This window comes from Sarcophilus harrisii, chromosome X (genome assembly GCF_902635505.1).
Source record: "Sarcophilus harrisii chromosome X, mSarHar1.11, whole genome shotgun sequence".
NCBI lineage: Eukaryota > Metazoa > Chordata > Mammalia > Dasyuromorphia > Dasyuridae > Sarcophilus > Sarcophilus harrisii.
Window position 1 is genome coordinate 7,863,256 of NC_045432.1, and position 24,857 is coordinate 7,888,112.

Below are 24,857 nucleotides of genomic sequence, written 5' to 3' on the forward strand. Positions count from 1 at the left end.
GTTGACCCAAATTCTTTGCTCTCCCTCACGTTACGCGAATGACCATCTGTCATTTTGTCAGTTCTACCTTTACTATATCTCTCATATCCTTTTGCTTGGGCCTACATGCATGGCTGATGCTCTCCTGGGGGCCTTGCAACAACTTGCTGGTGTAGCATCTCTTTAACTCAAGTCTCTTCCCTTTCCATACAGTTACCAAAGTTCTCTGTACCTCGGAAGCAGAGTCCAGACCATGTCATGGGCCTGCTAAGTAAACTCCTTATTGTCACAAAAACAGAATGCAAATTCCTGTTTGTCTTTGAAGGCCCTTCCCAGCCTGGGCCCAGCCTCTCTTTCACAGGATCCTGGGCTATCTCTAGATGTAGGGATGGAAGACGCCCTGAAAGATACCCTAGCTCAGGGGTCCTCAAATTTTTAAAATAGGGGGCCAGTTCCCTGTCCCTCAGATTGTTGGAGGCCGGACTATAGTAAAAATAACTTTGCTTTGTGGGCCTTTAAATAAAGAAACTTCATGGCCCTGGGTGAGGGGGATAATCATCCTCAGCTGCCGCGTCTGGCCCACGGCTGTAGTTTGAGGACCCCTGCCCTAGCTCCTTCATTTTGATACGGGAAAGAGAAGTGCAGGGTCATAGAAGTCGTAAGTGCCAGTGACAGGATTTGATTGCAAACTGTGGGATTGGCATAAGTCCAGTGTTCTTCCCACTGCTTTCTACACTTCACATGACCAAGGCCCTGCCAAACTAGCCATTTTGCTATTTCTTAAACCATTTCATTTCCTGTCTCCATGCCTTTGCCTGTCACATGTGGCTGCAGTGCTCTCCCTCTTCATCTCTACCTTCATTATCCTTAGTTTCCTTTCAAAGCTCAAATCAGATATTGCTACTCCACGAGGTCTTTCCTGTTTCCTCCCCAGCTATTTGGGGCTCCCCTACAAGTTCCATTTTATTTATTTTGGGTTTACCTTCTGTAGACTGTAGACAGCATTTAGCATCTGACAAAATACTGATTCGTTAAGTCAATAGCGCTAGGAATCATTTTCTTGCATTATCCTTTTGGCCTTTATCTACCATTTTGTGAAATTAAGTTCCAACTCTATGGAAATCACCTGATTTTGCAAGACTACTCCCTGTCCTCATCATCCACAAGAATCTCTCTCTCCCCCTTACCTGAGTGTCTCCCAGTCACCTCTACCAAAAAGAAATCAGGTGGCTCAATCCTCACATCCTGTTTATTGCTCCCTCCAAATTGTATGTTAACCATAGAGAAACCGGGGTTCAGGGTCTCTGGGGCTACTGAGAGCTCTGGCCCTGTTTTGTTTGGGCAGTTGCATGCCTTGCTGAATAAATCACATGTCTGAATCATACTTGGTTTTTTTTATTTCATTATAACACAATTTAGCCTCACCTGGTCTCTTTTCCACTTCTGTCCTTTGCTTCTGATTCTTCCCACTACCTTATGAGCCCTTAAAAGCAGTTATTCCCCACCTCCAGTCCCTACTTCTCCAAGCTAAACAGCTCCTGGTTTTTCAACTGATCTTCCTGTGGCAGGAACCCAAGGCCATCCAGCCTGCTCTTCTGTAGCCTTTCTCCAGTTTATCTATATCTTTCTGAAACTGTTAGAGTTTGAGTAGAACAAACTATCCCCCCTCTCTGTTTTTTCAAAACAAGTTTTTGCAACAAAAGAATTATTGAGTTCTTAAAATATTTACTAACACTCACATAGGAGTTTTGGGTTTGTGATTTGATTTTAAAGTAGCAGCTTCTCGATAAGTTGTTCCAAATTCTCTTTTGGAAATTCGTTATCTCTTTCCTGCCCATCAGTTTTGGTTGTTAATATTTTTGTGGTTATCTATTTTGATGTACCCCCAAGTTTGCTGGACTGTGTGTAGCATTGCTTTTTAGCATTTTTAATATTCTTGCAAACTGTTTTGTTTTGTTTCCATTCATTGTAACTTCTATTTCTCTCTCTTTAAAAAAAAAATTGGATATTTGGCTTTCTCTGACTTAGTTTCTCTCTGTGTGTCTGTTTCTGTCTGTTTTCTCTGTGTTTGTGTGTTTTCTCTTTCTGTCTCAGTCTGTGTGTCTCCGTCTCATACAAACACACACACACACACACACACACACACACACACACACACATTCTTGCTCTCCTGAAATGGAGTCTGCTTGTTCAATATCCCAGAGGGCACCGTGAATATTTTCAGTCAGGGTGTTTACAGGTGTTGAATCCTGTAGGAAGGCTCCCTTTGGGAAGGACTACAATGAGAATAATAGAATTTTAGTGTTGAAAATTATCAGCTTGTTCAGTTCTGACCTGAGCAGAGTCCCACCTTTCCTAAGGAGAGTCCTAAAGGCTAAATGTTGCTCTACTAGGTCCAGTGCAGTCAGTAAACACTGAAGGGTCTTATAGTTTCTTTACCACTCAGTCAACTGTGTTACGGTGAAAATGTGGTCCACTGCAGCAAATCGGCTATGAAAGCCTGTCTGTTCCTGTCGCCTGTTCTTACCAGGTCTCTCCCTGATGTGGGCCTTCTCAGAGTTCTTTAAGAATACATTCTCCCAAATCTCCAGGAATCCAAGTTAAGCATGTATGCCTCTGGCCTGAAAAATTCTTCTATTTCCCTCACGTTTGAAAACCAGCCCATTTCTTTCTATCCTGCCTCATGGCCCTTCTCCCATTCTTGGGGACCCTGCCATGATCACAGAAAACAACTCAGTCCTTAGGGCTCACGGCCACCTGAGGACTTGAATTCCCTTCATGCTTGGGTGTACTCTTTCTTATTTCCTTGATCCTGGGATCAAGCTGTATATGACCCACTTGAATTCTAGCCTTTTCTGATTGAAGAAACAAGAGCAAGGTAGGAGCTGAGTAGTTGTTCCCTCTCTCTCTGTGTCATCCCTGGAGACCAGACCTAACCCCCCAAGTAGCAGTTCTCTCCCTCATTTATGTTCCTCTTGTCCCCACCGCAGCTTAAGGAGTGCTTTGGATCATCCCTAGCATTCAGTCTTCATCAGACTTGGCTTCTTCTGTGTTTTCAAACTCCTGGCATTCTTACAAGTCGGAGCCATGCTTTCCTTCTTCCTTTCTACCCATCTCTGTATACGCATTTTCAAAATTTTACCTCAGTTTCTGAGTTCCCTGAGTAGCCATATTGGTCTATTTAGGGAGTCCCTTCTTTTCTTCTTTATTCATGAGCTGGTTTGGGGACTATTGGAATTCTGTTCTCTATCTGACTTTCCCTGTGATGCCTTAAGCCTTGGGACCCTGCCTAGCTTTTATTTATTTATTTTTTTGAATAAAGCACTTTGCTAGACAAATGCCTTTTCATTTGGCCAGTTTCTCTGACCCTTTCCCTGAAATTTTCGGTCCTTATCTGACAGAAATTCTAAGATGTGATGCTAAGGTCATTTTCTTCTATCACTTCTCCCTTGCCAGCCACATCAGTCAGAGTCATTCATAGCCACAGGAGTAGACACCCTTGTTGCATTTTGTTTTCTAAAAAATAGGAGGCTTTGCAAGTCAAGAAATTCTCTGTTCTGCTTTAAGTAGAGAAATAAGTTCTATGAACAAATATCGAAAAATCGTGTCCTCTTAGCACAACAGGATCCTGCTGTCTTTGGCTGTTTTGGACCATTTTGTCCTTCTCTTCTTCCTGTCTTCTTTTTTCCCTTCCGGTGGTCCTTGCCCAAATGATTCTGACTATTTCATGAATTTTTGCACCGTATTTTATCAGTGTTATATAACTTCCCCATGGATCTAATCTGATTCTTTGGAATTGACTGTACCCTGCATTTGCTCTGTTCCACCCTAGGCTGTGTCCTCCCCCAATCTCAAGGCTCTCTGGAATTTGAATGGGCTTAGTTCCTTGCCTTGACTCCATGATGAAATCACTATGCTTGGTCCAGAGGTGACTCTGAAGTTTGGTGCCTGACTGTGTGGGGCCCCTGGTTCCCTTCAAGAATTCCCAGAAGTGCCACATTCTACTAGAATGCTCAGGCGAGGCAGGAGCCTCTCCCAGTAGTTGATCCCGAGTTCCCTTCCCACAATACTTTGCGAGTCATATTGAATATACTAGATATTGATTTATCTGTGTCTATGTTTTCCCCTAGCAAAATGGTCTTCCCTTGAGAACAGGGACTGTCTCATTTTTACTTTTCTCTCCCAAGTGTCTCGCACATAGTAAGGACTTAAGAAATATTTGTGGTCGTTGAACAAGTTTCCGTAACGGCTAGCAGCACTCCCAAAGATTCAGAGCCTGAGGATGTCACTTGGCATCCTGCAACCCCCAAGGGCCTGTGTCAGCAGCACGCCACCCCGATGCCACTGACATGGTTCTTTCTGCTAGGGAGCTGATTGCCTGCCTTGATAACCAGGGCTTGAAAGTTCTCTGAGTTTGTTTTTTGTTGTTATTAGGGACACCGAATTGACTGTAATCAGGTATCAATGATACCTGACTCCCTTCTGGGAATTCTTGAAGGGAACCAGGGGCCCCACATAGTCAGGCACCAAACTTCAGAGTCACCTCTGGACCAAGCATAGTGATTTCATCATGGAGTCAAGGCAAGGAACTAAGCCCATTCAAATTCCAGAGAGCCTTGAGATTGGGGGAGGGCACAGCCTAGGGTGGAACAGAGCAAATGCAGGGTACTGTCAATTCCATTGATACCTAAGGAGAAAGGCACTGGGCTTTTCGGAGGAGAAGATGTGGCCTGGTGCGCTCTCATTATCAAAGGATCAAACCATCTTGTTGTTCACTCATTTTAGTCATCTCTGACCTTCCATGATCCCATTTAGGTTTTTCTTGGCAAAGATATGGACTGGTTTGCCATTTCCTTCTCCAGATGATTTTACAGATGAGAAAACTGAGGCACAAAAGATCAGGTGACTTGCCCAGCAGGATCAAACAGCTAGTAAGTGTCTAAGGTCAAATTTGAACTCAGTCTTCCTGACTCCAGACCCAGTGCTCTGTCCAATGTGCCAACTAACTGCCAGGGTTTGTTTAGGGGAAGGTTACTTAACCTAAGGTCTGTGAGTTTAGATGAGAAAAAAAAATTGTTACCTTTATTTTCACTAACCTCTACCTCAAATTTAGCATTCCCCTTAGATATTTAAAAACATGATTCTGAGAAGTCACCAGGCTACCAAAGAGATAGTAAGAACAGGGGAAGAATCCCTGCTTTGGGGGTTGTAGTTTCCCTACTTTGCCCTTGACCTTGGAGGTGGGGGAATCTGCAAGGGTGTGGTGGGGGTGAGGAGGGCTTGATGATCGAGAGTCCAGAAGCATTGAGAGTAATCAGCCTCTGCTTAGGCTTCAGCTGAGCCCCTTCCTAAGTCCAGAAGAAGAGATTTGCCATCAGCCATCTGGAGAGAAGGGCCTAATAGCTGGGCATGTAGACACAGGTGTGTAGGACTGGATCCTGAGCCAGAAGAAACCTTAGGGATTGTCTAACTGAGCTTCTTGCTTGTCAGCTGAGTAAGCAGGGCTTTGCCCAAGGTCCCACAAATGTGGAGGATCCACATCAGGTCCTCTGATTCAAGGGTCAGCCCCTTAAGGGCGAAACAAGCCATACCTTCTGCCGAGGGGCCTTACCATGACTGAAGGGCTGGATGCCCTAAGCCCATCCTGTTCAGATCCCTACTTTGGCTCAGGCCTCTTTTGGGCTTCAGTGTTTTTTTAATATACAAAAGTTTATTGTACCAAAATTCAATAGAGTAGAATGGAATCATGCAAATTTAATTTTTTAAAACACATTCCCTGATGAATCATGTTGGGAGAGAAAAATTAGAACAAAAGAGGAAAACCATGAGAGAGAGAAAAAAGTGAATATAGCATGGGTTGATTTACATCTGGTCTCCGTAGTTCTCTTTCTGGATGCAGATGGTGTCTTCCATCCAAAGTTTGGGATTGCTTTGGATCAGTGAACTGCTAAGAAGAATTAAGTCTGTCATAGTTGATCATCGAACTATCTTGTTGTTACAGTTTTCTTGGTTCTACTTGTTTTGCTCAGGATCAGTTCTTGTAAATCTTTCCAAACCTTTCTAAAATCAGCTTGTTCATCATTTTTTATAGAACAATAATAATATGCCATTACTTTAACCTAACTTATTCAGCCATTCCCCATTTGATGGGCATCTACTCCTTTTCTAATTCTTTTGGAAATTCTTTTTCTAGTCTTAAGCCCCCTTGGATCAGGCTGCCTCATCCCTTCTGCCCTCATTCTCTGCTGCTACAGCCTGAGATTGTAGCTCACATGCCTATTCCATTGGCTGACTTCTTAATTGGTCTGCCTCAAACCATTTCTATGATTTCCTGGCTTTGGACACAATGATTAAGTATTAGGCCTCCTCTGCTTACTGAACACTGACTTAAGCAGATGACATTCAGCTTAGAGACTTAGAGAGACTCAATTTACTCTGTACCTATCTTATGTTTGCAACTTAGTCATGAAATCCTCAGATGAGGAGACTTATCAGGAACTTCTTGGCTGTCTGGAACCCATTTCCCACCCTTAAAGATACAGGGACAGGGCCGGGAGTTAGGAAGGCCTAAATTCAAATATGGCTTCAGCCATATTTAACTAGATGTGTGAACCTGAGCAAGTAGCTTCATTTTTCTTAGCATCAGAGTTCCTAGCTGTAAAATGGGAATAATAATAGCACTTACCTCACAGGGCTCTTGTGAGGACAAATAAGATTATATTTGTAAAGTAGTATGGTGCCTGGCACATAATGGGTGATTAGGAAATGCTTGTTCCTTTCCCCTTGTCGTTGTTGAGTTGTGTCCAATTCTTCATGACCCCATTTGGGGTTTTCTTGGCAGAGATATTGGCGTGGTCGGCCATTTCCTTCTCCAGTTCATTTTACAGATGAGGAAACTGAGGCAAACAGGGTGAAGTGACTTGCCCAGGGTCACATAGCTAGTGAGCATCTGAGGCCAGATTTGAATTTAGGAAGATGAGCCTTCCTGATGAAGGGGCAGCGTTCCATCCACTACAGCATCCCCAGCTGCCCTTTCCTTGCCCTCAAGAAACAGGAAAACCTTGTGCAATGGTCTCTCTCTCTCTCCAAAGCCCAGGATGGGTGATGGGCCCCAACCACCAAGAATAAGGAGGTTCTTAGACACCAGAGGGAAGTGGTGAACTTGGGCCTAAGTTGATGGTGGTTATGCCAATGGAGCTTCCTCACCCCAGCAGCTGGCACTTCTCATATTCAGTCAAAATAAGCAAAAGTCTATTGATAAAGGAATTTAAGGGTTCCAAGGAGCTTTTATCACAGTGGCCCAGGCTAAGTAGTCTAAGGATCATTAGTGCCCACATTTTTACAGAGAAGGAAATAGGTCTGAGAACTGAAGTGATTCAGGAAGGAGCAAGATACAGTAGGAAGAGGTCGGAGTCATTGGCTCGGTGGTGGCTTCCCTCCCCCAGCTTTGTAATCTAAAGGGTCCAGTGCTGGAGAAGGAGAGAGCAAACCCCAAGAGCCTAGAAAATTGTTTCCCAGAATTCTTTATTCTGTTCTACCCAATTTCTTTCTTCATCACCTGTCTGTGACTGTCAACCTCAAGAGGCAAGTTGTCGAAGCTGAGAGGCAGCCGCCCAAAGAATCGCATGCGCTTTCCAGGAGGACCTGATCCAAAGTCAAAGTGACTCCATAGGTAGGAAAGGACAGGTAGGAAGGGCGAGCTCCAGGGATTTGTCCTTAGCCTTTTTTGTCATTGAGCTGGATGAAGGCACAGATGAGATGCTTGGCCAATTTTCAACTGTTTTGGATAATTGAGTTGGGAGTCACAATAATTCCGACTGTTGGAATGACGGGCCCAACCAAATCTGATGGAATCTAATGGAAATAAACAGAAGGCCCTACATTTGGGTTAACAAAATCGGGTAGAAGATCAGCCGGGTCTGGTTAAAAGACAGTTCCTGTGGCAGAAAGTCTTGGGGTCTTAGCAGATAATTTGCTCTTTAGGAGTCCGCTGTGGGATGTTGTGTGGTCAATAGCTAATACATTCTTAGACTTTATTGAGAGCCAGAACTCCCAAGACTACAGGTGACAAGTGTTCTATACTCTGCCTCAGTCAGAGAGTGTTTTGAGGATTGTCCTTAATTCTCAGTACCATGTTTTAAAGAAGGTCCTTGGTGTTATAAAGGAGATTTCTGTCCAACTGCAGGTTCAACTAGGTGGCCTTTGAGACTCCTTCCTCCTCTTGAATTTCCGTTAAGGTGGAGTGCATTGGGATGAGTGTGGACAGCTTGGGGAAGGGAATGCAGCCCAAGCCACTTGAGGATCAATTGAAACAACTCTTGGGAAGAAAGGAGGAGGGAAAGGAGGAGAAGGAGAGGAAATGAGGGAGGGATGGAACACACACTATCTTCAAATTTTGGAAGGAGTCGTCTGGCTCTGTTGGCCCCAAGGGGAAGAAAGAGAAACAAATGGGCAAAGTTTTGGAAACTCTTCAGATGTAGGCTTGATGGAATGAAAAATGGACAAGTAATTAGAAGCAATTCAAGAGTGGAAGAGGCCACCTCTGGAGGTAGTGAGTGTCCTGTCACTCCAGAGAGGCTTTCCAGTAGAGACCGAGAGCTTCTTGGAGGCCATTCCAAGCTGATATTTAGAAAGCATTGAAGGTTTGCAGAAGCCCACTCAGATTTGATTTACAACAAGCCTGGAAGACAGGTCATTTGGAGGTTGTTATTTTGGGCAGGACCTGTGATTTTCATCACTTTAAGGACTTCTAGGGAGGGAGGAAAATTCCTCCTAATGCATATTAGCCACTGCTCAGGCCCTGAACGCTCAGAGACTCGAGGAGACATGATTGGCCAGCTGTGGAGGAGGTGTTAACCAATCTTTGAGGCCAGCATTCTATCCACTAGGTCATGAATGGGGCAGAGACATAGGTGGCCTAGACAGTTTCCAAAACTCTTTCCAGCTCAGGTGTTCCCTGAGCTGTTCACTCCTGTCACGGAACCTACTTTTCCCTAAATACCGATGTCCCTGAGCAATCTTAGTCCATTTTGTCTTCAGGCACCATAGGGTCTTATTTACCTTCCATTGTCCACGAAGGAGTTGTTTCGCACAAATGGATTTTCCGAAGTACTGCAGCCTGTCGCCGCGTGTAGGCAAGCTCTTTTTGTAATGATTTTGTTGGAAGGTTTTGTCATGCATTCTTTCCGTGTTTCCCTCTTCACCAGAACATCTTTTTTTCCTTCTCCCCCATCCTGAAGCACCCAAACTCTGGATGAATCAGGGTTATCCTTAAGCCCCCAAATTCTATGCTGTAATAGCCAACACCGATCATGCAATTGATGAAGTCTCTGGGAATGAGATTCCTGCTTAATCAAAATAGAAAAAGGGGCTTCTTAAATCATTAGCAGCAGAGTTGGAATGAGTCACATGGCCTGCGTTCCCAGGGAACCATGTGACGGGAGATAAAACACCTCTGCATTCTAACAACAAACCCTCACATTTTGGAGGGGAGGGAGGGAACCCTGGTTTGAGAAGCAGTCCCAAGCCATGAGTTCTAATTCTGGCTCTATGGGACCTCAGCAAAATCTCTCTAGCCCTAAATTTTCCCTTCTGTCCAGCGAAAGAATGCCTTAGTTTGGAGTGTGGTTTGGGGGATTCTGAAGTGCACTCAGTACAAGGAAGCTTGGAAACCTGGGCAGTCAGCGGCCGGAAAAGAGAGCGAGTCAACTTTGTTGAGGAGAAATACAACATAAGATGGGAGGATGGAAACATGACTTTTCTGAAAATGTTTGCTTTCTTAATGGGGTGTGGGGTGGGAATAAAGGAGAAAATCTGGTACTCAGAGTTTGAAAAACAAATGTAAAATTGTTTTAAATATAACTGAGGAAAAAGAAAACTATTAAATAAGAATGTAAAAAGAAGGGAGTGTGGAAACAGGTTCACCGGGATCCCAGGGGAAGGGGGCACATAAAAGGTGCCCACCGGGCTCACTTGTAAGAATTCTCCAGGACAAGTCTTTGGCCAGCAGCCGCTGTGAAGACAGCACAGGATCCAGGCCGATGGGTCCATAACCTTCGGGCAGGTAGATCATCCGTCTACTCCAGGGGGGTGAACGCCCCATCCTAAGATGGCGGGCTTCACCGTCCCACGGATGGCACCTGCACATGCCCACACAGCCGCACTCTGTCCGTCAACACACAGGCCGCCCTCCTCTTGGGCTACCTGCCCCTCCGAGCCTAACAAAAGGCCCCAGAAGTCTGGGGTTAGATCATGGAGGGCAGGAAAAGATACTTCTTTGCATGCTTTAATTGTTCTGCTAAGGAAAGAATGTGTCCTTTAACATAGTCCTCACAGTCCAAAGAAGAAAACAGTATCTTCTTTATCCGTCAAGTTAGTTAATTAGCATCTGTTAAGCTCCCACTGGGCCTTCTTCCATAGGATAAAGAGAAGGGAGTGAGTTCCTGGAACTATTCATACACTACGAGTTTTCTTTTGTAACCATAAAGTGATGGGGGGAAGGGAGGTACACAAGGACACATTCAGTCCTTGTCAAAGAGGCATCTCCCAGAGACACAAAGAAATATAGTAACAAACAGCAAATATAGGTCAAAATGGAGTCAGTCCTGTTTTCAGCCATATACATGGTTAACTCTTCTAATCTGGGTCAAGTGAGAGCAGCATCAGGGGCTGGGGCCTGGGGCCACCTGGGCTTGCTGTTGATTCCCACTGGGGGGAAGGGGAGCCGGTGCAGCCATCACTAGGGGCCTTCTTTGGACAGGGAGAGCCCCCCCCCCCCCGAGGAGCGGGATCTCTGAGATTGCCCGAGCCCTCTCGGGGCAACAGCCATTTCTTAGCCATAATCTTGCGGGGGAGGTCGTGGGTATATTCAGCCCCCCTACTTTTGACAGAAGGGATTTGAGACTCAGCAGGGTCTAGCGGTTTGTGCCAATTTGTAAAGCTCAGAAGTGCCAGCGCCAGTTCTTCTGAAGGAGATCATGAATGGATCTGGGGACATTTTTTGCACTTAATAGTATTTTCTATTTTCCCAATTACGCGCAAAGACACTTTACAACATTGATTTTTGTCAGCTTTTCAGTTCCAGATTTTTCTCCTCTCCTCCTCCTCCTCCTCCTCCCTCCCCTCAATAGTAAACAAACTGATGCAGGTTACACACGGTCAGTTATGTTAAAACAGTCTCACGTGAGTTGTGTTGTGGGAGAAGAATCGGAACAAGAAGGAAGAACGGCTGAGAAAGCTAGTTTGTGCCCAGGGGTTGGAGAGCCACCCTTAGACTGGCTACCCGTGTCAGAGGTCAGATTCCGGGACTCAGTGCTGGCCCACCCACGAGTTCCTCTGCTGCAGTGGTCCCTAGGAGGAGTTCCCCGCAAATCAATCTTGTTAGTGTCCTTTGTACCTCCAAATCCCGGCGCTACCTGTGTCTCGGTGCTTTTGCCTCCTCCCTTGTCTATACACAATATACAATAAGACTATCTTACAGCCCCTGTGAGGCTCTAAGGGAAAGAAATCCTTGGGTCCCCCAAAGTGTTTCTGGAGGGAAGCTATAGAAGAGGAAGAAAAGGCTGAGGGGGAGATGAGTCAAGAGGCCAAAGTTGAGGGTTTCTGAAAGACCTTGGCAGCTGGGAATGAGGCTTCCTTTCATTCTCTACCATCCAGTCAGTCAATCAATAAACATTTATAAAGGCTTACTGTGTGGCAAACATAGAAGGGTCTGAGACTGAGGGCTGGTCGAAACTTTAGAGACCATCAAGTCCGGCTTCCTTATGAAGTGATAATATGAAATCAAAATATGAAGTAAGATTTGTGAGAGCCTAATTGTAAAAGAATATTAAGAAACAGTATAATGCTTCGATTCATGACACAAAAACTCGGGATGCAGAAATCATGCCGACTGAGCAATTTGCTTTGGGGGGACACAACTTTGTATACATCAGAGGGAGGAAGGGGAAATAAGGGTGAGATCTAGAGACTGACAAGGATGTGTATCAAGACATTGAGACTGTCAGAAAGACAGTTTGGGAAAACTGAGGGTTCTCTCAAATGTACTAACAAAGAGTCTGGGAAAATGACCTCATTGTGATTAATAATAGGAAGAGGATAAGCTCATTTTATCAATTCCTGAGAATAAACTGACTCGGTGGTTACATCATTTATTTTATAAAGGGGGAAACTGAGTCCCAGAGCACTGAAGTGAATTGAACACAGCCACACTGTGAGAGTCTTCCAGTGCAGCAAACATTAGTGAGTGCTTGCAGAGTGTGAGATGGGCAAGATACAGGGCACCAAGGTAGAAAGCAGAGCAGCCCCTTCTCAGAGGCCTCTGCTTGTAGCTGTGACCCGTGAATCGAGGAGTGAGTGTGCTGAAAGTCTGACAGAGCAGTGGTAGGGGCAGGAGGGCTGGAGCCTTAAGGAAGTGCCTTCTGAGGAGGACAGGAGAGCAAATGTCAGGGGACTAGGCAGCTGCGTGCTTCTGTGAGAAAGGGAAACACTCTGCGTTGGGCTGTGGGACAGGCCACCCTAGCTGAAGGGCAAGGAGTGAGCCAGTGGTAGCCAGAAGAGTTAAGCAGATGGCCGGGGCCCGGGGGAGTGGGGGGGCTGAGGAACAAAGGATGGGACAACAAAAGGCTGGCACGGGATTGGCAAACCATCCCCCCAGAGTCCAGTAGTGGGAGGCGGCCTCCTCTACCAGGAGGGCCTTGGAGATGTCCATCAAGAGTTCCCGAGCGGTACTGGGAGCCTCGGGAAAGGTGGAGGTGACGTGTGTGCCAAGGCGGCAGCTCTGGAGAGCCCGGGAAACGGGAATGCTAAGCGCCAGGTACCCATGATGCTGTGTGGTAGTCTCAAGTCCTCTCATGCCACTTGAAAAGAAGCTTGGCTTTTAGATCCCCAAGCTCCATCACCATTCCATAACTGAGAAGCACTTTGCTCTGGTCTCTGGGCAAGGAGGGCTGGGAACCATCCCAGTTGTGAGATCGAGGCAAGGATTTTCCTCCTGACCTGGGCTGAAGCCGACATTAGTGTGGAGGGAAGGAGAACCTCAGTGAGGCCCACGGGAGCAAAGGCTGCTCCCCAGCGAGGCCCGAGTTTAGTGTGGAGGGAGGGAAGGAGAACCGCAGTGAGGCCCACAGGAGTAGAGGCTGCCCTGGCTGCTCCCCGGCGAGGCCCAGCGGCCCCTGAAAAGGAGAAGAGATGGGGTAGCGGCACTGCGAGTTGGGACGGGCAAGGCCCGCCCGTCCTTGCCCCCGCGCTCCTCTTCTGGGGGCAGCCTCTGCTCTCTCACTTCATCCCAAAGAAAACAGGAAAACCCTTTGATCCCTGTCTTTGCTCGGCATTTTGACTGGGCTGACTTGAGTGTGAATAAGCCGTCGGAGCCGGGGGATTTTCGGCCTTTTATCTCCTAATTGTGCCCAGAAAGGCTGTTGCTGCCGGAGCGATTGAAGGCATCGCTCGCTAGTTGGAGGAGCCTGTGTTTTGGTGGGGGCGGGGGGCAGGGGGCGGGAGGGGGCGCAGCTGAAATTCCAACTCTCTTTGCTGCCAAGGGGGGCCCCTTCGGACCACCTAGAACGCCTCGGTGGCCTGCCGCGGGCCTTTCTGCCTCTGGGAACAAGAGCGAGTGTGTACTCTGGCTGGTTTATTGAGGCATCTGGGAGAGTGTGTGTGTGTGCGCGCGCGCGCGCGCGCGCGTGCCCCGTCTCCTTTCTTGCCGTCAGATCCCGGCCTCCCTTCGGTTGCCGGCACATCCAGAGCCCCGGCCCCTCTCCCTCCCCGCCCCCCGCCCCCCGCCCCTTTCTAATTGGCTGCTTCTCCGTAGGAGTCTGAGAAATTAGAGAACCCGGCTCTTTGTTGGAATCGTGTGTAAATTGAGTCCAAATGCCGGCCCGAGGGCCTCCCGGCTCTCGGTAGCCGTGCGGGGGGAGGGGCCCTGTGTACACCTTGGGCTTTTGAGCGTGCTCGGGACGCCGAGGTCCGGCCGCCTGGGATAGCGGAGGGCCTGCTTGGGCGGCGCTCTTGGCTTCTAGTTTCCTCTGTGAGCGGGCGGCGCGGCTCCTGCCCCGAAGGCTCCGTGGGGCTTTGCGGGCTGGCCCGGGAACCTAACCGCGATCTCGAACATTTCTGAGGACAAATGTGTTCCCAGTTCCAAACTTCAGCAGATCTCTCTTAAGTCCGCTTTTGTGCGGCTTCGAGCCCCGGGGGACCCGTGTTCCCCTCCCGGGCAGCTGAAGCGGTGCTAGAATCAATCAATGAAAGAGTAGTTATTCCCCTCCGCGTGTCAGGGTGCCTGGGAAGCCGCCAGGAGGGGGCGGGGGCGCTCACGCTGGCTCTCCGACGAGGTGACATGCGGGTTAGGGACCGGCACCCCCTCCTCGCCCCCCCCCCCCGGGTTTTCCGAGCCCACCCGGGACCGAGCTCCGCCCGGCTGCCTCTGGGGATCATTGTCTCAGCTTGGGTGAGCGGGCTGGCCGCCCTCCTCCAGAGCGGCCCCTCACACGCGGCTGCCAAATGGATATTCCCAGAACCCAGATCTGACCACCGCATCATCCCCTCCCCCCCTCCCGAAATCTTCTGGGGCTCTCTGGCCTCTGGAATCCAACTCCCCGGCCTGGCATCTAACGCCTTCCTCCATCTGGCTTCCACCCAACTTGCTATACTTATGTCACATTACTCCCTTTCAAACCGCTCTCTTTTCCAGCCAAATGGGCCTGCTAGCTGTTTCCTGTACACAGTGTTCTCTTCCACAGACTGCCTGGCCGTTCCTCATGTCTGGAATGTACTCCCTCTTCACCTAGAGTCACCGACTCCCCCGGAGTGAGGCTCATTAGGACCACCTCCTGTGCAAGGCTCCAGGACCCACTCTCTATTCACTTCTCTGGGGACCCCGGTGTCCGAGCAGCCGCCTTCCATCCATAGCAGGTAGGCGCCATGTAAAGAAAAGCAGGCCGCGTTTGGAGCTAGGGACTTGGCCTCTCCGGGCCTCCCTTTCTATTCCCAAAGGGAGAGGGGGGAATCAGGGGCCTCTTGGGTCCCTTTCAGATCTTGAGCCGGAAGCCTGAAAGGAGTATCCAGAGCTGACTAGTCCCGTTCCCTAATATCAGGATAGGGCAGAAAATGCAAGGCAGCCGGTCCCACGAATCTGTGTGGCTGGGCTAACGTTCCTCGTCCCCTCGGCTTCTTAGTCCAGCGCGCCTCGGGTGTCCCAGCCACTTCTCACCTGGGCCCCCAGCCTTCCAGGCCCCTTTAGGAAGCTCCTCCTGCAGCAACCTGGTGTGCTCCTGTGTGGTCCTGGAGATCAGGGACAGCCTTTCTTTTGGTTTAGATACAAGTGTTTCACAAAATGCCTAGTACATAGTGAGTGCTTCTTGACTTGGCTGATGGAGGACATCGGGGAGGAGGATTCCTAGAGATGCTCCTTTATGGTCTGAAATGTGGCTAAGCCTCTCCAGAAAGAGATCTCTAATCGATCGGAATCATGGCCTACCTGTCTCCACAGGAAAACACCAATTGGATGAATCACGCCCATTGCCTAGGCCGTGCCATCCAGTTGGATGCTTGACCTCAGTACAGACGTCTGGGGCGGGCCGTCTAAATGGACGGCCAAACAGCAGGGGGAGAGCAGGCCAGATGGCAAAATGTTTCTAGAAACGGAGGCTCATCTTTCTAATAGCAGTATTCTACAGTTGTGTTGGAAAGGCCCATGGCAGGTATAAATAAGCTGGAACATATAACAGCTAATAGCTAATATTTACAGAGGGCTTACTATGTGCTAATAGCTAACATTTACAGAGGGCTTACTATGTGCTAATAGCTAACATTTATAGAGGGCTTACTATGTGCTGATAACTAACATTTATGGAGTGCTTACCACTATGCTTTACAATGAATTATTTCATTTGATCTTCACAACAACCCTAGGAGGGAGAGGCTCTTATTATCCCCATTTTACAGATAAAGAAATTGAGGCAGACACATGTAAAATGACCTTTCCAGGGTCACACAGTGGTCAAATTGGAACTCAGGTCTTCCTGATTCCAAGTCCACATTCAATGGGGAACTTTAGAGCAGAACAGAAATGGAGGATATCATTAGAAAAACAGTGGATTCTGGGATAGGGTCAGGAGGAACGGATAGACAGTGCAGGTGCTCCAAGAAAGCACAGATTCCAGCCCTCTGAATAGATACTCTGTGGCAAACCTATAGGAGGACATGGGTAAGAGCTAGACGGCCATGAATTACGGAAGATTCTATATCTTTGGAGGAAATTTCCAAATTGAGAAGACTGTGGCTCCACTGGAGTGTGCAAGTGGCAAGTCCAGGAGAGCACTTGCTACTGCTTGAGGACACGGCCTGCTCTGTTCTTTGTCTCTGGGTCCCCCACGCCTAGTACCATGCCTCATGTGTAATAGAAACTCCAGCAACATTCATGGAATTGAATTAAAATCCACAGGTCCTCCGAGCAGGACTCTGCCTCTTGGCTCTCGCTCTTCTGCTTCATTACTTCATATCAATGAACTTGGGCTTGGACACTTGTCCAGGAAGCAGAGGTGAGGAAAGAGTGAGTTTCAGGCATGGGGGACTTTTTGCTATTATTGTTGCCTCATTTCAGTTGTATCTGACTCTCAGTGACCCCATTGGGTTTTTCTTGGCGGAGATCCTGGAGTGAGCTGACATTTCCTTCTCTAGCTCATTTTATAGATGAGGAGACTGAGGCAAACAGGGTGAAGTGACTTGCCTGGGGTCATCCAGCCAGGAAGTGTCTGAGGCTGGATTTGAACTCAGGAAGATGATCTTGACTGACTGAGGCTTGGTCCTCTCTCCACTGCAGTGCTCCATAATGGAAAATTGTCAGTCTTAAAACAGATGAGACATAAGAGTGTGTGTGTGTATGTGTGTGTGTGTGTGTGAGAGAGAGAGAGACAGACAGACAGAGAGAGAGAGAGACAGACAGAGAGAGAGAGACAGAGAGACAGAGAGAGAGAGAGAGGGACAGAGATGGAGAGACAAAGTGAGAGAGGGACACAGAGATGAGAAGAGAGAGAAGACAGAGAGGAGAGAGAGACAGAGAGACAGAGACAGACAGATGCACCCACACACAGAGTTTGGCCCCTCATTTGAGTGCCACATTCAGATGATTGTGGAATAAGGATGAGATAAGTGGGGCCAGGTTGTGAAGAATTTTCAAAGCTAAAGAGAGGAGATGCTTTTTACTCCTAGAAGCAATAGAGAGTCCCTGCATTTAACTATGTATGGGAATGACAGTCAGGTCTGCAATTAAGGAAAATTACTTTGCAAACTGGATAGAATGGAGTGGGGAGAGACTTGAGACAGAAAGACCAATTAGGAGGCTTTTCCAAAGCAATAAATGATGAGGGCTTGAAGGAAGGGTGTCTGTGTGAATAGAGAAGAGGAATGGGACGTGGAATCTATTGTGAAGCATATAGACCCTATAGCAAATAGCTCGCCTTTCTCAAGGAGGGGGAGGAGAAGAAGGAGAGAATTTGAAAGAAGGCAAATGTCCCAAATTGTTTTTACCTTTAATTGGACAAATGAAATCAAGTCTGGAAATCCATTGTGAAACTTGAAGACTCTCTAGCAGATAGCTGGCCTTTCTCAGGGGGGGTGGGGAGGAAGGAGAGAATTTGGAACTCAGAATTTGAAAAATAACAAATGTCCCCAATTGTTTTTATTCGTAATTGGAAAAATCACATCCAGAAATCCATTAGAGAGGACCAGGGTAAGCTCCAGCAGCTGACTGGCGCGAGGCGGTGGGAGCAGTGGAGGGAAAGGCTAAGGTTCTACCTGGGAGACTGGGCCGTGCTGGGACAGAAGCAGAGGAGTTTGGGAAAGGGGTGGGTCGGGACTGGAACAGGCCCAGGTTCCGTTCTGGGTGTTCTGAGGACATCTACATTGCAAGATCTAGCAAGAGGCCGAGAGCTCGGTTCGGTCTCTTGTTTTGTAGATCTGGCAGTTACTGGCATAGAAGTGATAGTGGAGCCAGGAGAGCTAATGAGGTCATTGAAGAGCATGGAGAGAGGCCTACGAGAGAGACTTGGGGAACACTTGCGTTGGGGGTGGGCCGGGAGCGATGCGACAGCCGGCCGGCCTCGGCCTGAAAGCCTGAGCAGGGTCACTCGGGTCCCCACGGAACAAAGAGGCAGCCTTGTACTAGGTGCTTGAGGTATGTTAATGAAGAGCTTGGCCCTTGCCCCTGAAGACACATTAGGGTGGCTAAGATAAATAAAGCCGTAATTAACATGTCCTCGGAGCAGCTCTAGGAGCTGCTCCTTTCCCACGCCTGTCACATCTTTCCTGTTGTTCCAGGCAGCCGGGGAAAGATTGGGGCCCGCTAGGAACTCCTCATGTGAGGGCTCCTGATTCTTGGGCACGGCTTACATCTCAGCCACGGTTAATCACGTGCCGGCAGGCACTGGTTATGTTGTGTGTTAGTCGTTTCAGGTGTGGAAGGATGTTTTTCTCAGCTCCATTGTGAGCTCTTTTGGAGAGCAGGGAAACGCAGCATCAACGTTTGGTGCCGAAAGACCCGGGTTCAACATCTGCCCGGGCGCCTTCTGGCTTGCTAAGCTGGCCTTGAGGATAACACCACTTGAGTGGGAGTTTTTTTTCCAATAGCCTTTTATTTACAGGTTATATATATGGGTAACTTTACAGCATTAACAATTGCCAAACCTCTTGTTCCAATTTTTCACCTCTTACCCCTCCCCCCTCCCCCAGATGGCAGGATGACCAGTAGATGTTAAATATATTAAAATATAAATTAGATACACAATAAGTATACATGACCGAAACGTTATTTTGCTGTACAAAGAGAATCAGACTCTGAAATATTGTACAATTAGCCTGTGAAGGAAATCAGAAATGCAGGTGGGCATAAATATAGGGATTGGGAATTCAATGTAATGGTTTTTAGTCATCTCCCAGAGTTCTTTCTCCGGGCGTAGCTGGTTCAGTTCATTACTGCTCCTTTGGAAATGATTTGGTTGATCTCGTTGCTGAGGATGGCCAGGTCCATCAGAACTGGTCATCATATAGTCTTGTTGTTGAAGTATATGATGATCTCCTGGCCCTGCTCATTTCACTCAGCATCAGTTCATGTAAGTCTCTCCAGGCCTTTCTGAAATCATCCTGTTGGTCATTTCTTACAGAACAATAATATTCCATAATATTCATATACCACAAATTTATTCAGCCATTCTCCAATTGATGGGCATCCACTCAGTTTCCCAACTGCTTCCTTTTACAAAAAGGAAAACTTAGGGGAAGTGACTCGGTCAGGGTCATACAACAGAACTAGTGGCAGAATCCTTCTATTCCTACTGATACCACCTTTTAAAAATTTTTCAGCAGCTGAGCCAGATTGTCAGTCTATTGCTGTGAGCAATTGCCATAGTCTGGTGAAGGAGGGAAGGGGAGAACCAAATCATGGGGGGGGATTCAGAACCAAATCAGAGGGGAGGGGATTCAGAACCAAATCATGGGGGGGGGGATTCAGAACCAAATCAGAGGGGGGAGATTCAGAACCAAATTAGAGGGGAGGGGATTCAGCCACTTCTGGGCCTTCTCGGCTGTGGAAATTCTCTAACTCCTCCTGGGCTTTCCACATCCACCTCTCTTTATTCCTCATAGTCTATTGTCAGGCCTGCTCTTACCCCATCCTTATTGCTTTTGGGGAGGGGGTTTTCTCTTCTTGACTCGTTTGGGCATATACCTGATAAGTGCCTGTCACACAGTAGGTGCTTAATAAATACTTGTGCATTGCTTGGTCATTGTCTTCTAATTGGATGGAGGATGAGCATGTGAAAATCAATGCTTCCATAGGGCTCCATGAGGGGGGAAAGAAAGGGGAGAGAGGGAAGGGGGGAGAGAAGGAAAGGGGAGGAGGAGAGGGGGAGGGGAAGAGAGACAGGAGGTGTAGAGAGAAGCAGGATAGAAGGACAGAGGGGGAGGGGGGGAGAGAGAGAGAGAGAGAATGAGAATGAATAGACAGCAGAGCCAGAGCCATTTGTCTTTTTGTAATCCCTTAATACAGTTCAATGAGGACATTTTGATTCTCCTCAGGAACAACTGTCACTGTCTCCAAACAAAATGGTCTGTTGGCTCGGAGCTTTGTAGGAGGTGACTCTTTTTACTTATTTCTTAGTAACAACCAGGAAGAGATGCAGGTAGACCCATTATATAATTGCTTGCTATGACTAGAACTTAGAGCAATGGCACAACTCCAGCAGCTTTGGCTACTCCGATGGCTGCTGGGGGAATATTAATGCGATTCAAGGGAACATGAGAGTATTAACCACCTACTATGTTCCTGGCACTGTGGGAGAACAACAGAGCTGCTAGCCGATTCCTTGCTTCTCGGGGTTCATGATGGAATTGAAGAGATGACTGAAGTAAGTGAACTGATTTGAACCCAGTTAAGGAGCTAGTCCACAACAAATGGACGACAAATGGAAGGTAGAAAGGGGAAGGAAGCCCACGTGTAGGCCAGCAGGCAGCATGGCAGCTCCTTCTGGAAACCTGGGGTCTAGCCCCAGCTCATCCATTAGCAGGGCAATATACATTCATGGATCTTTGATTCCTCATCTGATCCAGTACCATCTAACAGTATAAGTGAAGAGCCGATGGGGATATAGAGACAAAGGAAAAACACTCTCCCCTCAGTGAGCTTACATTCTCTTAATTCAGGATGGATGGAGAATCTGAGATGGGAGAAAGCGCTAATAAGGAGGTGGCTTAGTAGAGTCTTCTTGGAAGAGGTGGCGTCTCTGTGGAGTCTTTCAGGAAGCTAAGGATTTTAAGAGGTGCCTTTGGGGTAATGGCACAAAAACCAACTTGGTAAACATGTATGGTTGACACGAGATCTGTCTGAAGGCATGGATTGAATTGTGAAGGTTTGGGATGCCCAGTTGAGTTTTTATTTTAGTTTATTTATTTATGCCACCATTCAAGGTTGTTCCAGCAGAGTGGGTAGTTTTGGCAGCTGTGTGGAAGATGCATCGAGAAACAAGCTGACCAGAAACAAAGACATCTATTAAGACATGATTGCATTGGGCCATAGTACAAAGGCGAGTGAACTAGGTTCTATTTTATCTTTGAGTCTCAGTTTCCCCACTTGTAAAGTTGAGATAGTATCTTTTAAAAATTTTTTTAATTTAACTTTTTAAATTTTTTGCTGAGACAATTAGGGTTAAGTGACTTGCCCAGGGTCACACAGCCAGGAAGTGTTCAGTATCTGAAGGCAGATTTGAATTCGGGTCATCCTGACTAACGGGCTGGTATGCTATTTACTGTGCCACCTAGCTGCCCCATGATAGTACTTCTTAAAGGACTGTTATAAGCCATGGGTCAACTTCTGTAGCTCCTCCTGCTATTATTACACCTATGATTGTGGGAGTGGAGAGAGATGAGAGTTGCTAGTGATGCTGTAGAGGTAGAATTGACAAGATTGATAAGTCATTGCTTATGAGAAAGGAGGCGTTGGGTGCTTATCAGGATACAATTGATGCAAAAGAAAGACAGTTCCTGCTGTCCCGGAGCCTTGTTTTATTAGATTGGGACTCTTTTTCTTTTTCTCTTCTGTATCCCCAGCACTTAACAGAGTATCTGGCATGGAGTCGGTGCTTGACAAATGTTTATTACATTAAACTTAAAATCGCAGGATCCTAAAATGTGAAAGTTGGAAGGGAGCTCAGTGACCATATTCAGAAGAAGGAATCCCCATGGTAACATATGCTATAGGCTAATCTTTCAGTTTAGGATTTCTGTAAAAAAAAAAAAAAAAAGAAATTAAGTTTGTCTGGTATGACTTGTTCTTGATAAAGCCATGACTGGTTTTTTTTTTTTTTTTCATTTTATTTTGTTATTTTGAACTCAAAACAAAAAAAGCTTCAAGAATGGAGAATCCTAAGGGCAGCCTGTTCTCCTTTTTGTTATTCATTTGTTTCAACTGTATCCGATTCTTTGTGACCCCATTCGGGGTTTTCTTGGTAGATATATTGGAGTAGTTTGCCATTTCCTTTTCCAGCTCATTTTACAGATGTGGGAACTGAGGCAAATAGGGTGAAGTGACTTGTCCAGGGTCACACAGTTAAGTGTCTGAGGCCATATTTGACCTCGGGGAGATGTTTTTCTGACTGTAAATGAACACTCTGTGGTGCCACCCGGGGACCATTCCCCTTTTGGACAGTTCTGATTGTTAGGCTTTTCCTAACAAATTGCTACTAGTTCTGTCCCTAGGATTAAATGAAACAAGTCGAATCTCTCTTCCTTGTGAAGGTGGTCATTCAAGTTCTTGAAAGCAGATATTTTATTCCCCTGAGTCTTTTCCAGGCTGTAAATCCTCTATTCCTTCAGATAATCCTTATGGGATATAGACCCAAGGCCTTTCACTAGCCTTTGAATGATCCCTAGCTTATTTTTCATCTCTTTCTCTCTTTCTCTCCCTCTCCTATCTGTAACTATTTTTCTTTCTCTTTCTTTCTTCCTTCATATCTCTCTCCTTCCCTCTCTCCCTTTTTTCTTTCTTTTCTTTTTTCCTTTCTCTTTTTATTTCTTTCCTTTGTCTTTCTCTCTCTCCTTCCTTCCTTCCTTCCATCTAGAAAGAGGACAGCGGATCTAGCATCTCCTTATTCTTAGCTTGTAGACCTCTCTTAGAGTTCAAGACAGCTTTAGGTTATGTGGCCACCATATTGCATGGCTGACTCATACAAAGCTTGAAGCAAGCTGCTGTTTAACTAGCTTTTCCTGTCTTCTGATTGCGAAATTGATTCATTGAACCCAAGTGTAAGATCTGAAATTTATCCTCACCAAATTTCATCTTATTGGATGCCTGATGAGACATTTTGGGATCTGGCTTTGTCATCCATTGTATTAACTCTCCCAGTTTATTGACATCTGCACATTTGATGAGCAAGTTATTTTTGCCTTTATCCAGGATCAAGCATAGATCCTGGCAAGTTCACACTGAATGACTATCAGCTTTCTTGAGACTGACCATTCAACCAGTTCTCAGTCTATCTAATTGTATTAGGAAGCAGCCTAGTACACAGAGTTTAGGGCTTGGAATCAAGAAGACTTGAGTTCAAAAATGGCCTCAGACACTCATCAGCTATGGGACCCTGGGCAAATCACATCACCTTGGCCTCCATCAGTTTCCTCCTCTGTAAAATAGGGAACATAATAACATCTATTTCTTAGGGTTGTTGTGAGGATCACATGAGATAATATTTGTAAAGTGCCTGGCACATTGTAGACACCATATGTGCTAGCTGTTTTTTTGTTATTATTGTTGTTGTATTTTTGTCTAGTATACATCTTTTCTACAAAAAAAGGATGAAATGATTTATCAGATGCCTGCTAAAATCTAAATAAACTGTAGCACAGTTTATTTTTCTCTCATCTTTCAGTTTAGGATCTTTGTCAAACAAAGGAAATTAAGTTCATCTGTCATGACTTGTTCTTGATAAAGCCATGTCAGTTCATTTTCATTTTATTTTATTTTGAACTCAAAACATAAAAAATTCCATTTCTGAACCCCAAAAGACTGTATGAGAAGCCAGTATATAATATGGCCCATAATAGTTTGTTGATGAATGTCTGTTGGCTTGATATTATTTTCACTTCTATACTGCTTATCTGTACTTCCTCTGGTTCTACTCTGAGCATTTACAAAAATTTTTCAGTGACCCTCTTTTTGGGGAGGGAAGTTATCAGTATTACTACCGATGACTATTGCATTAGAAAAAAAGAAAAACATTTTAACAAATAAACAGTCAAAACAAATTTAAATAATGGGAATGTCCAGAAATATATGTCTTTCTGCACCTTGAGTCTATTACCTTTATTTAGAAGGTGAATAATATACTCCATTATATGTCCTCTAGAGACATTACATCAATACAATTATTATATTGATTAGAGTTCCTAAGTCAAAATTGTTTTTCTTTATACTATTGATGTCATTTCACAAAGTGTTCTTTTGATTCTGATCACTTCACTTGGGAACAATTCACACTACTAAGTATTATACCTCTGGTCTCTTTCATCATTAATAAAAGTGCAATAATATTCTATTACATTTATATACCACATTTTGTTTCGTTAATTTCCAGTTTATGGGTATCATCTTATATTCAAGATATTTACTTTATTTTTTCTATTTTTAATCCACCTTTTTGGGATCAAGAAGTTTGTTTTGCTTGCAATTATTCCCTCCCTTGTGTTATCCTTCCTCTTAACACTTCCCCCTCTCAATCCTGACTTATTTTCCCAATATATTTTATGTATTTCTTTCTGAGTGTGTTGAACCCATCTTTTTCTATTTCAAGGAAGAGTAAACTTCATCCCTGTCCCTTCTGTCACGTTTGTATTTTTTGCTTGCTTTACTCCCTCTCTTCTCCATCCCCTCACAGAATCAATCCATTCCCAGAACTCCCCCCCCCCACTTTAACGCCATCAATATCCTTTGAAGACATCCAGGTTCTAAAGGAATACTTGTTTCTTCTTTTCCTTTTAAAGTGTTAGCATGCAGCACCTTCTAATCATTCAAACAAATTTACCTTTCTTTGTTTATCTTGACTATTAAGCTTGTATTTCAGAGTTTCTACTCAACTCTGGTCTTTTCATGATAAATGCTTGAGAATTTAATATTCCACTAAAGGTTCATTCACTGTCCCTTCCATCCCCATCCTGCAGGATAATAATAAACTTTGCTTTTAAAAAAATTCTTGATTTTAAAGCCTACTGGAGTATCATATTCCAAAATCTCCTCTTTTTTAGAATAGAAGCTGCCAGGTCTTGTACAGTCCCAGCCATCATTCCCAAGTACTTAAAGTATTTCATTCTGCATGCTTGTAGTAGACTGTTGATGT

At 45.8% G+C, this 24,857-nt stretch overlaps 1 protein-coding gene across 3 annotated transcripts in view; it reads left to right on the forward strand.

Moving 5' to 3' along the window:
* Nucleotides 1-24,857, forward strand: part of TMLHE (trimethyllysine hydroxylase, epsilon) — a 99,510-nt gene that overhangs the window by 10,908 nt on the left and 63,745 nt on the right. Inside the window, exon 2 of one of the 3 annotated variants that reach the window (XM_031945142.1) lies at nt 14,718-14,889. The exons of 1 other annotated variant lie outside the window; for it this stretch is intronic. The gene's annotated coding sequence lies outside the window, so the exon portion shown is untranslated. Of the gene's footprint in view, nt 1-14,641; nt 14,890-24,857 lie in introns of those variants that run through there. One more of the 3 variants, XM_031945143.1, reaches the window with a different exon arrangement.